The 13,096-nt window shown below is 40.5% G+C and overlaps 1 non-coding gene across 1 annotated transcript; it reads left to right on the top strand.

Moving 5' to 3' along the window:
- Window positions 1–7,243: 7,243 nt before the first annotated feature.
- On the top strand, window positions 7,244–7,315 carry TRNAF-GAA (transfer RNA phenylalanine (anticodon GAA)). Its single transcript has one exon. It is a non-coding gene; the product is annotated as a tRNA-Phe (tRNA).
- The last annotated feature ends 5,781 nt before the right edge of the window (window positions 7,316–13,096 follow it).

Below are 13,096 nucleotides of genomic sequence, written 5' to 3'. Positions count from 1 at the left end.
ATTTGAAAATCCAGCAGACCAATAAGATGGTGGACTGGTGTCCCAAGAGTCATCTTAGCCAGGTTTGGATGCTGTTTTCTTTTATAGAACAAAGATGGGAAAGTAAGGGGGTAAAGCGAAAACAGGTGATAAGTTTTCGAAAATATTTCCTGATTCCGGCCAGATTCCTGAGGGGATGTGTTGATTTCTTCTTTCCTGCAGCCATTCACAGGTGGGCCTGGTCAGGATGTTTCCCAAGAGCTTAACAAAGGTATTTTAGCTTAAAGCTCTTGCATGGGAGGCAGGGTTCCTTCCCTTTCCAAAGATGGACCATTATGTATACTTGAAGCTATAGTTGAGATCCTTTTAATGACTAACTTGTAGCAAAAGCAATAGAATACAAAGGTTAAAGTAAAAGAAAGAAATCCGATATGGAATCAGATTTGTTCTTCCTTATTACAATTCTTAAGATTCCCTGGTGGCTCAGTCAGTAAAGAACTCTGCAGTGCAGGAGACTGCTGGCAATGCAGGAAACCTGGGTTCATTTGATCCCTGGGTCAGAAGGATGCCCTAGAGTAGGAAATGGCAACCCACTCCAGTATTTTTGCCTAGGATAGCCCATGGACAGAGGAGCTTGGCGGGCTATAATCCATGGAGTCGAAAAGACTCGGACACAACTTAGTGATTGAAACTACTACCACCATTACAATTCTATTTACGTGAAAATCCAGAATATGCAACTGTATAGGGCCAGAATGTAGATTGGGGTGCCTAGGACATGGGTATGGATCACATTCAGGAGATACAGGGCTGGGCTGAGGATGGGCGGCTGCTGAAGAGTGACTCCAAGCTGGCAAAGGAAATGGGCGGGGGTGGGACAGTGGGGAGGGCACAAGGGAACTGTTTTAAACTTAGATTGTGATGATGGCTACTCAACTTTCTGTATATATTAAAATCATTCTATTTGTGAATTTTATGACATGTGAATTACATTTCAGGGAGTTGGTGATGGACAGGGAAGCCTGGAGTGCTGCAGTCCATGGGGTGGCAAAGAGTCAGACAGGACTGAGCGACTGAACTGAAAGATATGTTTACAAAACCAAACCCATACGGGGGCCCATGCATCTTTGTCAAAAGATGGTGGAAACTCCAAAACTCATTGCACTCTTGAGATCCTTCTGGAACATTATCGATATTTTAAGAAATGTATGTATGCATGAATTCAAAATATCCTGATGTATAAATCAAGGCTCTTTTTTGATTTAAGTGAAACAACATTGAGGAAACTCAAAATTAAGTTTGTTCAAGTGATATGATACCATCGTAGAGTTACTTGACGTTCTCCATTTATCATGTTAAATTTTTATAACATCTGAATTACTCATTGGGTATGTAAAGTTGTGGTACTGTTTTGCTGGACAATATTTAAATATTAAGGCATCATACTCAACATTACAGCAGAGATGATTATCCTATTCTTTTAGCCAATAGTAATAGATACACCTCCATTAATGTAATAAGATCATTTCATAACCTTTTTAATGCACCAGCTAGACATAGAAAACAACTTTGATTTCTTGTCCGTTTAGGCCTTAGCTGGAAGCTTGTTTTTGTTTGTCACTTGGATAATACCTTGAGAATTTCATAATAAATCTCACTCAGTCACTTTTAGTTGCAATATAATCTCATTTTATCAACTCAAACATCTGGTGCAGGGTCAGATGGAAAGTTCTAGACTCATGCCCACTTAGTGCTTCTTCCTTCTCACAGCTGAACATTGCTGAATATAGCTGAACACCTATAGCAGGAAAGGGATGAGCAGATACATCCCCTTCTTCAGCTGACTTACAAGCTATGGTTTCTGATCCCCCCAGATCAGGCTGCAGAGTATGGATCAGGGACCTGGAGGGGAAATTTGAAATCACTCAGCCAAGAGGGCATGAAGGGACTGACGTTCTACTTATATTCTCCTCACCAGCCCATGTGCCCAGGCATGGACTGTGTCCAGTGGGAAGAAGAAACACCCTTCACGTCAGCAGATGACCATCCTTTTCAGCTGTGGGTGGGGCTGTATCTCCTTTAAGACAGTACCATTCACTATTCTTTTTAAACTAGGAAATTTGCAACATCATAAAGATAAAATGCCTGTATACCATCACTCACCTTAAATGATTACCAAATCTTGAGGGCTGTCTTTGCGTTTTACACGAAGGCATTTTTCAACAGGCTACCAGAAGCCTTGAAAACACCATGTGCAAGCTTGCTTCAGTGACTCTCTCACACTGCGCTTCCCAGCTACGTAATTCCTCTCCACAATCCTCACCACTAGTCTAAATCACACGAGCCCTGACTACTCATCCCTCCATCCTTTAGAAACCTAAAGCCCTGGGTACTGGTTGACTGGAAACCTTTCTAATGAGAAGCTACGTTCTTCCCATCTTCCCTCTTCCTTCTTCTTCTTCCCTCCTTTCCACTCCATCCTTTCCTCCCTCATTTCCTCTCTTTCTCCCTGCTCTCCTGCTCTTTATTTCTCTTTGTTTCTCATCTCACTTTTCTTTCCATATAATACATGCACTTAGTTTAAAAAGGCAAGTGATATCATTCTTTTAACTAAAACAATTTCTAGACTTCTTTTTCCATTTTTATAAATTTTCTGTTTACATCCTTCTAAAAAAGTCCACGGGGTCACAAAGAGTCGGACACAACTGAGCAACTGAACTCAACTGAAAAAAGCCCTAGGATTTAGTAGTCTTATATCAATGCCACCCTGCATACTTCCCTTCCCCCTATCTTTCCATAATATCTGCATGATACGTTTTAAAATCAGTAGTAAATGTCTGCATTGTCACGTGTAAATATCATTTTTGTTCACTTAGAGACTCGTAGTTATAAATGTATATATAGTTACCCATCCTTACTTGTGTGAATTTTAGTTTTTTGTGGATTTAGCAATTACCACATTTATTTGAGCATAATGATTACATATGACTATATATAATTATTTGGACATATATAATAATTACATAATGACTCTGTTGTTAATGTACCATAATCTGTTTGCTTGAGCTCTAAACTATGAATGCAGCTGAGCATAGTAATTTTACAGTTTTCTTGGTAAAAGCCTCCTAGAACCCTCTGTTTTCCCATTCTGATCTGTATTTGTCGCTCCGTTACTCTCGGCACAGTTATATTCCTGGGACTTACCTTTAATTACAGCTCGGGAATTCCCTTAGCTTCTCTCTCATCCCATTTCCTGAATAATTTGTATTCCTTGATTTTTCTCAAATTACTGGAATATCATTCCATTTCAGGGTAAGGATCAGAGTAAGCTAAGGAAAACCAGGTTTATGGATTGCAAATGTCTTCTCTCAGACTAGTAAATTCTGCTGAAACTGGTCCTCTGTTCTCCTGCCAAGTAGGATGTAAGTCTGGCTGCTGTGATCTGGGATCTCTGAGAGAAGGTAGGGGAAAGTGTGGCCCAGGCATGTCACCATTTAGAGTACAGAAGATTACTTAATGTCTTCATTTTTAGTGCTGGCCTTCCTTCTGCAGACAGCGTGTCTGGTGTCCACCAGGCCAGAGCTTCACGCTGATGAGACTCTTGATGATAACTTCATTTCTCCTGGAGTCCTGAGAGACAACTGATCAACTGTGTAAATGAGGAAAGGCATCAGTGGATCCAACAATTCCCTACGTGTTTTCAATCGGTCCATCTGGGGTTAGCCTCCTTCCTTCCTCCTCTTTCTGTGTTGCCTGATGCCTCTAGTTCCTGAATCTTTAGGGTTCTGTGATTGCCCTTGGCTTCTGTCCATCAGGCATGTAAATTTCCAGAAAGGTCAAATTGCCTTGAGTTACCACTTGCCCATGACTCATCTGCTTTTTTATCTGCTCTTCTCTTGGATCTTGTCATTCGGGGGCTTTTGGGAGATAAGTGTATGTGTTCAAGCTGCCACATTTAATTGAAGTCTATTTTGTTGTTTCTTTCTGGCCATTTGGCCTTTGGTCAAAATATTTTCTCTTCCTCTCACTCTATTCTTCCCGTCTCCAATAACACCAAAGCGGTTAGCAGTGGTCTGCTACTGGGCTAGGAAGTGAACGGGAAAGTCATGGCAGGACTGGTTTTCAAGATGACAAGGAGTGAGGGGGAGACTGAGGAAGGTGGCCTGACTTCAGGGACATCTAACCACATCTAACCATGTGGGCATGGATCACATTCAAGGGTTACAGGCCTGAGCTGGGGATGGGTGGCTGCTGGTTTCCAGTTGCTCCAGCCTCCCTGGAGAGGAAAAGGCAGGCCTCGTAAGGATTGTCTGGACTGATCACAGGAGTGTACCAGAAACTCTAAGAAAATCCAGAGGCTGCCATTGTGACTAGCCCCCAGTTTCACCACCAGTGGGCACGTAGTCAAGACATCTAGAAAAACCAAAGATGATTGATCTCTGCTGTATTCATGTCACAGCTCCACAGTTTGCTGGCTGTGGGCCCCACCCCCCGGATAGCTTGCATAACCATCTGAGCTTGTTTTTTCGACTGTAAAAGAGGATCATTAAGCCTATCTTTCTCCCAGGGTTGTTTTAAAGATTGAATCTGTTCATATACATAAAAGGCTTAAAATAGTTTCAAGTACTTAGTAATGACTCAATTAGAAAAAATGGCAAGTGGGGGAGGTGCTTCATGTCTGACACACAGTAGGTACTCAGCAAATCTTTTTTGATCATGTGAGTAAGATATATCTGAAGACAATCACATGGGACTATCTCTGTCTCCGAATTTTATGATCAATTTCTGTGCTTGGCAATGGAACTTTCAAATAACTCTTTTCATGATTGCTTTTAGTTGGAATAATTAGCCACATAGCACTGCAATTGAAGAGACATGCACTTTCAAGTCTTTTCCAATCATACCACCAGATAGACAAATCATGACTGATTAACCAAGAGCTACGCTTTGTTTGGTCCAGTAACAAGACTGCCCCAGGCACGTCGGCCCAGTCTTCCAGGACTCGAAATGATCAGCAAGGAACCAAATGGCTGGTAATTTCTAATTTATAAACACTGCTTGACGTAGGCAGTTGGGCATTCTGCCACACTGCAATGGCCTGAAATGGCCCGACCACTTTCCAGTGCACTAAAAGCAATTTCAAGGGCCTTAATGACTCTTTCCCCCTCTCTCTGCTGGGGTCCACAGACACCCTTGGATGGAGCCGCCTTCGAGTGGCCTCAGGACAAAGGATTCAGGTTACAGCTTCATGGGGTTTCCAGCTGAACAATGAGTATATTGTGAAGGTCCCATCTGTCAAAGTAATCAAAGTATAAAGAGGGAAATAATACAATTAAATCTTTAAGATGTGTACATTTATCTTTGGTTTTTCAAAACTGATCTCCATTTGGCAAGAATTTTTTTTGGCAAAGAAGTCAGAAATTGGCATTCTTTGATACACAGTGAGACCTTGCCTAAAATGAGTCTCTGGGTACAAAATGAAAACAAAAAGAAGCAACCAGTACTATTGGGGAGGAGGAGAGGGAATCCTGTTTATAAAGTAAGCGTTCCAATAAGACAGGTAACTAACTAGCTGAAGTTAAGCACAATTGTTATTGTTTAAAAGAAGAACCACTTTCCTCTTGCTGATAGCATGGGAAGATTATACATGGGAAAAGGAAAGAACTCAGATCATTTCTGACGGTAAAAGAATGCTCTCTAGTTGCCGTGACCCCTTGGAGTATCAACCCTGGAGTTGGCTCCGCAGTTCCATTCTGTTCTCTGGGGTTCATGCGGGGTCTGAATGCTCTCTCACTTTCAGTTTACTTGGCAGCTACAGTCACCTCCCAGATCCCTGCTATCAGAGCCCAGTTGGGATGCTCTTCTACCTGTCAAATGCCTTCTCTCTGGTTGCCCGAAAGTCATTTCTCATCTCCTGTCATCATCCATTTATCTGGCTGCTATGCAGCAGTCCCACTTCAGGGCAGCCATCGTTCTTCTGTGACCCGAGCCTAGGTTGCACACTCAGATGACCCATCCTTGGACCCTGCTTCAGTCTCATGCTGTCACATGATACTGGCTATGATTTCTCCACACCTGGTTTTCGGTAAATTGGCAGAAATCATTAAGAACTTTGCCTCCTCTTTTACCTTCTCCAATTCCTTGGATCAAGCCAAATTAGACACATCATCCAGGTACTATGGCCTCTTCCTGCTTCTCTGGTGCATGGATTATTGGATATTCGGGGCACCTACAACCTTGTCTGGGTCTGGAAGGACACTGGATGAAAGGCAGACACCCAGACATCCCTTAGCAATGCTGAATGCCATTAGACTGGTGTCCTTCCTCCAGCAAGGTGCCTTCAAGCAAGGACTCATCATCATTTGTCTAGACAAGATCCTGATCTGTTTAATGAATCTAGTCTTACAAGAACCTTGGGTCTAAGCAAGAGCACTATCCCAGGACCAGCCTTAAAAAATGTGTGCTCAAGAACCCTAATGGAGTTTCTAGGCCATGTTTTGTCTGGCCAACATGATAATATGATATAAGGCCAAGAGTGGTGGAATGTCCCTGAAGACGATTAGAGTATGCAGTAATTTATGAGGTCCACTGCTGATTACCAATGACTTATTTTCCTTTTTTTTTTTTTTTTTTAATTTATGGTAGAAATGACCTCTCTGAGAAAGGAAACAGTTTGCCTGGTTCTAGACACACCTGTAATGTGCTGACATTTCAAATCTGGGTTAACATTTCCTATGGTCCTGGTCTATTCTATCCTGCCTAAGTAGACACCAAGGATTCTGACTTTGAAGAAGGTAGGAAATTCCTTCCCATGATTGATGTCTTAAGGAAGCAACACTGACCAAAGTTAATCACCTAATCCTAGAGCAAAGCTTTCCGTGATCAAGACCTCCTTTGGTCACCAAGACTGAAACATCTTGGAAGATTTAAAACAGATCTAGAAACTCAGGTTTCAAGGGATCAAGTCAGTGCTTTGATTAACTTGATCCATCACTTCTCCATCAGATAAATTAGAAGCATCTAACTCAGAAAATATCAGGTCTATCAAGGTAGATTATTTAGGACAATGGCATTATTCCAATTCCAGAAATTTTCTGTCCCTACAACTTCTAGCTATACTGAATGAAAATGACTCAGTAAAAAGCAACTTATCATTAAGCTCTTTAAATGAAACTGATCAGCTCACTCTGCATGGTTCAGAGATCGTAGAATCCTACTATGACTACCAGACTCATCTCAGATATTTGCTTATCACCTTCAGGCTTCCCTGGTGGCTCAGATGGTAAAGTGTCTGCCTGAAGTGCAGGAGATCCGGGTTTGATCCCCGGGTTGGGAAGATCCCCTGGAGAAGGAAATGGCAACCCACTCCAGTACTCTTGCCTGGAAAAGTCCATGGACTGAGGAGCCTGGTAGGCTACAGTCCATGGGGTTGCAAAGAGTTGGACATGACTGAGTGACTTCACTTTCACTTTCACTTCAGGCTTTCCTACTTGACCTGCTACACTCAGCTCTTGAATTGTCCAGTACTTTCAATTTCCAAATCCTGGCTTTAAGGGCTCTTCCTATTTTAGCACTTTATTGGAACCTCTTTAATGTTTTTTTAACCTCAAGCTCTTGCTAAACTCTTGGGGTTTCAGCAGGTATATTTCTCTGCAAGTTTTAGCTACACAAGGCACCAACTTTCACCCCCACGCCACAATCATGGCCAGATTATCTCCTTTAAGCTCCTGTTTTATTGTTAGAATAGGATGATTATACATTGACTGCCTAAAGAGACATTGCAGTATAAATATCTTAATTTTTAAAACTTTGTATCCTACCAATACTCCCCATCCCCAACTCAAGCACACAGTGCTGTAAGCCAAACTCACTTAATATTTTTGGAGCCTTCATTCAGATATCCCATTACAGCTCTTGTCTCTACATTCACAATCATGTCCTCATTTATCAACCCTGAATTAAGCAAGCCATTGATACATACATACAAACACACTCACACAAAAAATCACTATGTCTTTTGTCTAATTTCTGCTTTCAAATGTATCTTGATGATATGATTCTTGGTCACCATTTATCCCTAGGTTCAGTTAATGAAGTAATTTCTGCCATTTTCTTCCTATTGACTATCCAGTCATCATTTTACAGCACTGAATTCTGAAACTATCCTAGAAGTTAACACTGAAAATGAAGTATTTGCCAGACTTCCCTATCCTTCATTATCTCCCAGGGCTTGCTCAAACTGATGTCCATTGAGTAGATGATACCATCCAACCATCTCATCCTCTGTCATCCCCTTCTCCTTCTGCCCTCAATCTTTTCCAGCATCAGGATCTTTTCCAATGAGTCGGCTCTTTACATCAGGTGGCCAGAGTATTGGAGCTTCAGCATCAGCATCAGTCTTTCCAATGAATATTCAGTATCAACACCAGTAAGTATGTTTAATTCAAGGAGGTATGACTGACATGATAAGAAATTCCTCAGAAAAAATATATGAGAGAATAGCAAAGAGACATTCTGTCTCTAATATTATATAAGAACAAGACATTAAATACACTTAAATATTTAAGTGTAAGACAACATTAAACTCAGCTTTGTCTGAAGCACCAAAAGCTGAAAGTAAATATGCCCAAGTGAGGTGAGGGGACAGACCTCCCCCTCACCTGGCAAAGAACACGCTAAGATTGTGAAACTGATTCTACCAGCCGAGGGAATTGTCATAGCAGCCAGGAAAAGAGAATGGTTGAAGAAGAAGGGGTAATCAGAGTGTTCTGCTCCACCTTCTCAAGCCAAGTCTGAGTTTTGAGTGGACAGCTTGATTTGTATTCTGGGAACTGGAGAGAGCATAGGAATGAGGAATGAGGACAGATACAACCTTAAGAAATTTAAAGGCAACAGAACGAACTAAAGTTACCAACTGTGTGGCAGAGCAAAGGGAGTGCTGGGAGGGAACTGGGACTTTCCTCAACAGGCTCCATTTCCCCATGGGGCACAGGCAGCTGGCCTTGAGCCATTCTGAAAGAATCTTACCCAAGAGGGCTGCTTAAAGACAGCAGGACCCTAGAGAATCCATGTGTGATGAAGTGCTGGGGTTCCAGAGACTAAGGGAGGAATAGGAAGGAATGGGAGGAATGACAATTGAATGAAGTACCCAAGAATCTATTAATAATCAGTGAATATGCTCCACCATACGTGGGGGCCCTCTGTGTGTTTTGAGGACCCATGCAATAGATTGACCGGAACGATGGGGACTTTGGGAAAATGTCACTGGAGCTTTATATTAGGACCACACTTTGAAGGCCCTGACTGCCTGCCTAAATTCTACAGTACAAACCGGTAAGTGGAATTTGGCATTGTTATTGGAATGAGAAAGGTCAGAATGTTAGATAACTGGGAAACATATTTCTCCTTTGGAGAAAGAGACGGCAGCCCACTCCAGTGTTCTTGGTGGAGAATTCCATGGATAGAGGAGCCTGGTGGGCTACATGCAGTCTATGGGGTCACAAAGACACAGACACGATTGAGCAGCTAACATACACACATTCCTTCTTTGGCACACTTATTTCCCTGTTAAGTACCCGCTTTTCACAAAATCAAACTCAACAAATTTCTATTAAGGCCTACTCTTTCACATTTTTTCCTTTATCCTTATACTCAGCTTTCTCCCTTCTAAACATTTGTTTTTTTCATAAGTAGCGAAGTCATGTCTAATCTTGTCTTCAGTGTTCCATGCTAGTATCACTTTGTCTCCTAAAATCATGGCTACTTTGTGCTCCTAGTATCAATTTTATCAACTATTCTTTATTCCATCTCTCATCCACCCAACCCAAACTTTCTATCTGATGTTTTCCTCATTTTCTTAGAACTGCATCTCCTTATATCATCAAATCACTTTACTTGAGCCTTTGCAAACTCAAAACTCAATTCTGTGATGCCTCTAAGACTTTGCAGAATGATAGAGGTTGTCCTAAAGGAAAAATTCCAAGTTAAAATTATTGAAAATTGTATCCATCCCCCCAGAGTTCACTGTGACCCACCTCACTCCCAACTTCTATTTTATTCTTACTTAGCCTGGGATCTTCTTTGAACCAGGGGTGTATTTTTAAGATGTGTAATATACCCAAACAAATGTTTCACTACTTAAAATTGCTAATGATAACAGTAATTAATTAGATTAAATGTTTTTGGCAACTTTCTAGCCCTGAAAGTGTTTCCTTAAAATAACCGTTGATAATTCTAATCGATAATCATGAAAAGAAAGAACAACTTCTACATCTGTAAAACTCTATTTTTCAATACCCACTACTATGGTCCCTTGAGACTACTTTGCATACTTTCATTTGTTTATCTGATGCTAAATCTTGGAACTGCTCCTGTGGGACACATACAGGAAAAGTGTCTTTGGTCTCTGAAGTCTTTCCTGGTTCATCAAAATTCATTAGAAAAGAAAAGAAACTATTTTGGCAAATATCCATAGTATTTCACTGCATTGTTTGCATTTTATTAAAATAACTCATATTTAAAATACTCATATTTTATAGGTACTGTTTGTTTTCTTTATTTTACATAATGGCATTACTTAAGTGTGTTTTTAAAATAAAAGTATAGAGAAGGGCTTTATTTTTGTTTTTTTACTTGTAATAGTTCAGGATATATGTATGTATGTATGTATGCTATGTATTTTAAGAATTCCTTTAGGTTTATTCAACTTCTTTCATTTTTTTTTTTTGTTTGTGTAACCTAAAAATCAATAATCATTTTCTTGCTTCATGTTAAATAGTTCAGATAAGATGCAAAAGCAAGAAATTGCACCTGATACTTGAAAGTTGCTATTCCTGACAGCACTTCATCTTTTTTCATGCCCATGTTGGCTTTTCTCCCAGTCCATCCATTGCTTAATGTAAGTGTTATAAATTGCTCTAAAGTGCCATAAAGCATAATAAACATAAATCAATATTTCTTGGTTAAAAACTTAGAAATGCTGATCCAGCCCAGGTGGGTTACAGATGTCCTGAACCCATCATGTCCCTTGGTTATTTTGTCTTACCGAAAGCCACTTCTGGACTCAACCGAGCCTTTTTTTTGCTTGTTTGTTTGTTTATTTGTTTTCTTCTCTGACTTTAGTCCCATGGACACTTTCAGTGACACATCAGGACAGACTGTGGGGAAGATATCATCCAGGAGCCTTAGAAAAGACCCATTATTTTTCCTTCTGGCCTCTGATCCCGGCAACTTTGGAAGAGTAGGGTGACAGTTTCAGACAAAGTTAGACCACAGGCTGGCAACATGTCAAGCTTGTCTAAGGCAAATTCCAGTTTGTATGGGGGAAAAAAAAATCAGTTTCTTCTGAGATTCAGTGAATTAAGCAAAAACCCACTTCTTTCCTTCTGGCTCGTAAATGTAGCATCTGATCTAAATGGAACACCTGCAGGCTGCTTAATGACAAAACGGACCCATTTGAATTTATGCTATCTTTGGGATTTTTTAATATGATTATATGCTGTACACCCTTGGATATAAAACCACATCCCTCTCCTGGAAATGACAGCTTGCCCCCACAGCCAACTGATGCTATTTATGTGGCATTGTTGTTATTTATTCTCATCTCAAAGGGAATGATTGAATGGCTTTGTGGTTTCTCCCAAGAAACTGTGGAGCTATATAGTAGGAAATCTGCAAGCTCAGGTGATCATCTTTCTTGAGGAGATTTTCACAGGCAGCTCTTTGGAAATTGCATGAAAAGGTTGGTAGGACATTAGACAAAGTGGTTTTATTAGACTTATTGACTCAAAGCTCACTTTTCATACTAATTGTGACCCAGTGCACTTAGAGGGCAGACTGTCTTCTCCCCCAGACCTCATCTCCCTCCAGCCAAAAACAATGTTCTTTCCGCCCACCCCCAGCATATCTGAAAGCAGGTATGCGTATCAGGGGAATGTGGATAGAATTAGACAGACCTTATACTTGCCCCTGTCTGAAAAACTGCAATTAGTCTTTCATTCCTTTGTATTCTGAAAACTATTTGATCAATAGAAAAAGAAATATAAATGACCTCTAAAGATATAAAAAGATGCCAAACTGTTCTTATAAGGGTAATGTAAATTTAAAAATATATATATACTCAGATACTATTTTCTTACTAATGAGATTAGCAAAACCAAAATTTAACACATATTTTTGGTGACTCTGAACAAACAGGAATCCTCATAGCTTTGTTTGTGGGTACCATCCTGGCAGAGAAGAATTAGGTGGCTCAGTAGTAAAGAATCTGCCTGCCAGTGCAGAGGATGTAGGTTCGATCCCTGGGTCAGAAATGTATTAAAATGAAATGTATTAAAAATGAAAAAAAAAAAAAAAAACAAATTCGATCCTCTGGAGAAGGAGATGGCAAGTCACTCCAGTATTCTTGCCTGGGAAATCCCATGGACAGAAGAGCCTGGTGGGCTACAATCCATGGGGTCTTAAAACAGTTGGACATGACTTAGGCACTAAACAACAACAATGATCAAACTTGTAAGTGCAATCATCCTTTGGTTTTAGCAATCCCAACCTTGGGAACTGATTGTATAGTAAAAATTGCACATGTGAATGAAAAATATATAAAGTTATATATTGAAAAACTCTAAATATCACAAGTTCAAAACAACTCAAGTTCTGTCAAGAAGCAACTGGTTGAATTAACTATGGCATATTAACATGATAGAATATTACACAGGAGTATAAAAGAATGGGGCAGCTCATTATATGCTGGCATGTCAATATCACTAGTTTGTATCTTTAAATGGATAAATGACACAGAACAGTGCATATATAGTAATATACATGTATGTGGGAAGAGGGAATAAGAAAACTGTATTCTTGCTTGGCATTTGTGGAGATATACTGATAGAATGCACGCATGTGTCTGTTTGTTCAGTCACTCAGTTGTGTCCAAGTCTTTGTGAACCCATGGACTAAAGCCTGCCAGGCTCCTCTGTCCATGGAATTCTCCAGGCAAGAATACTGGAGAGAGTTGCCATTCCCCTTTCCAGGGGATCTTTCCAACCCAGAGATTGAACCTGCATCTTTCTCATTGCAGGTGGATTCTTTACCACTGAGCCACCAGAGAAGCCCATACTGA

Source organism: Bos grunniens, chromosome 1 (genome assembly GCF_055505025.1).
Source record: "Bos grunniens cultivar Pamir isolate PY7600 chromosome 1, Bosgru_T2T1.0, whole genome shotgun sequence".
In the NCBI taxonomy this organism is placed as follows: domain Eukaryota; kingdom Metazoa; phylum Chordata; class Mammalia; order Artiodactyla; family Bovidae; genus Bos; species Bos grunniens.
The sequence above is the reverse complement of the archived record's forward strand: the minus strand, read 5'-3'. Positions and strand labels throughout refer to the sequence as shown.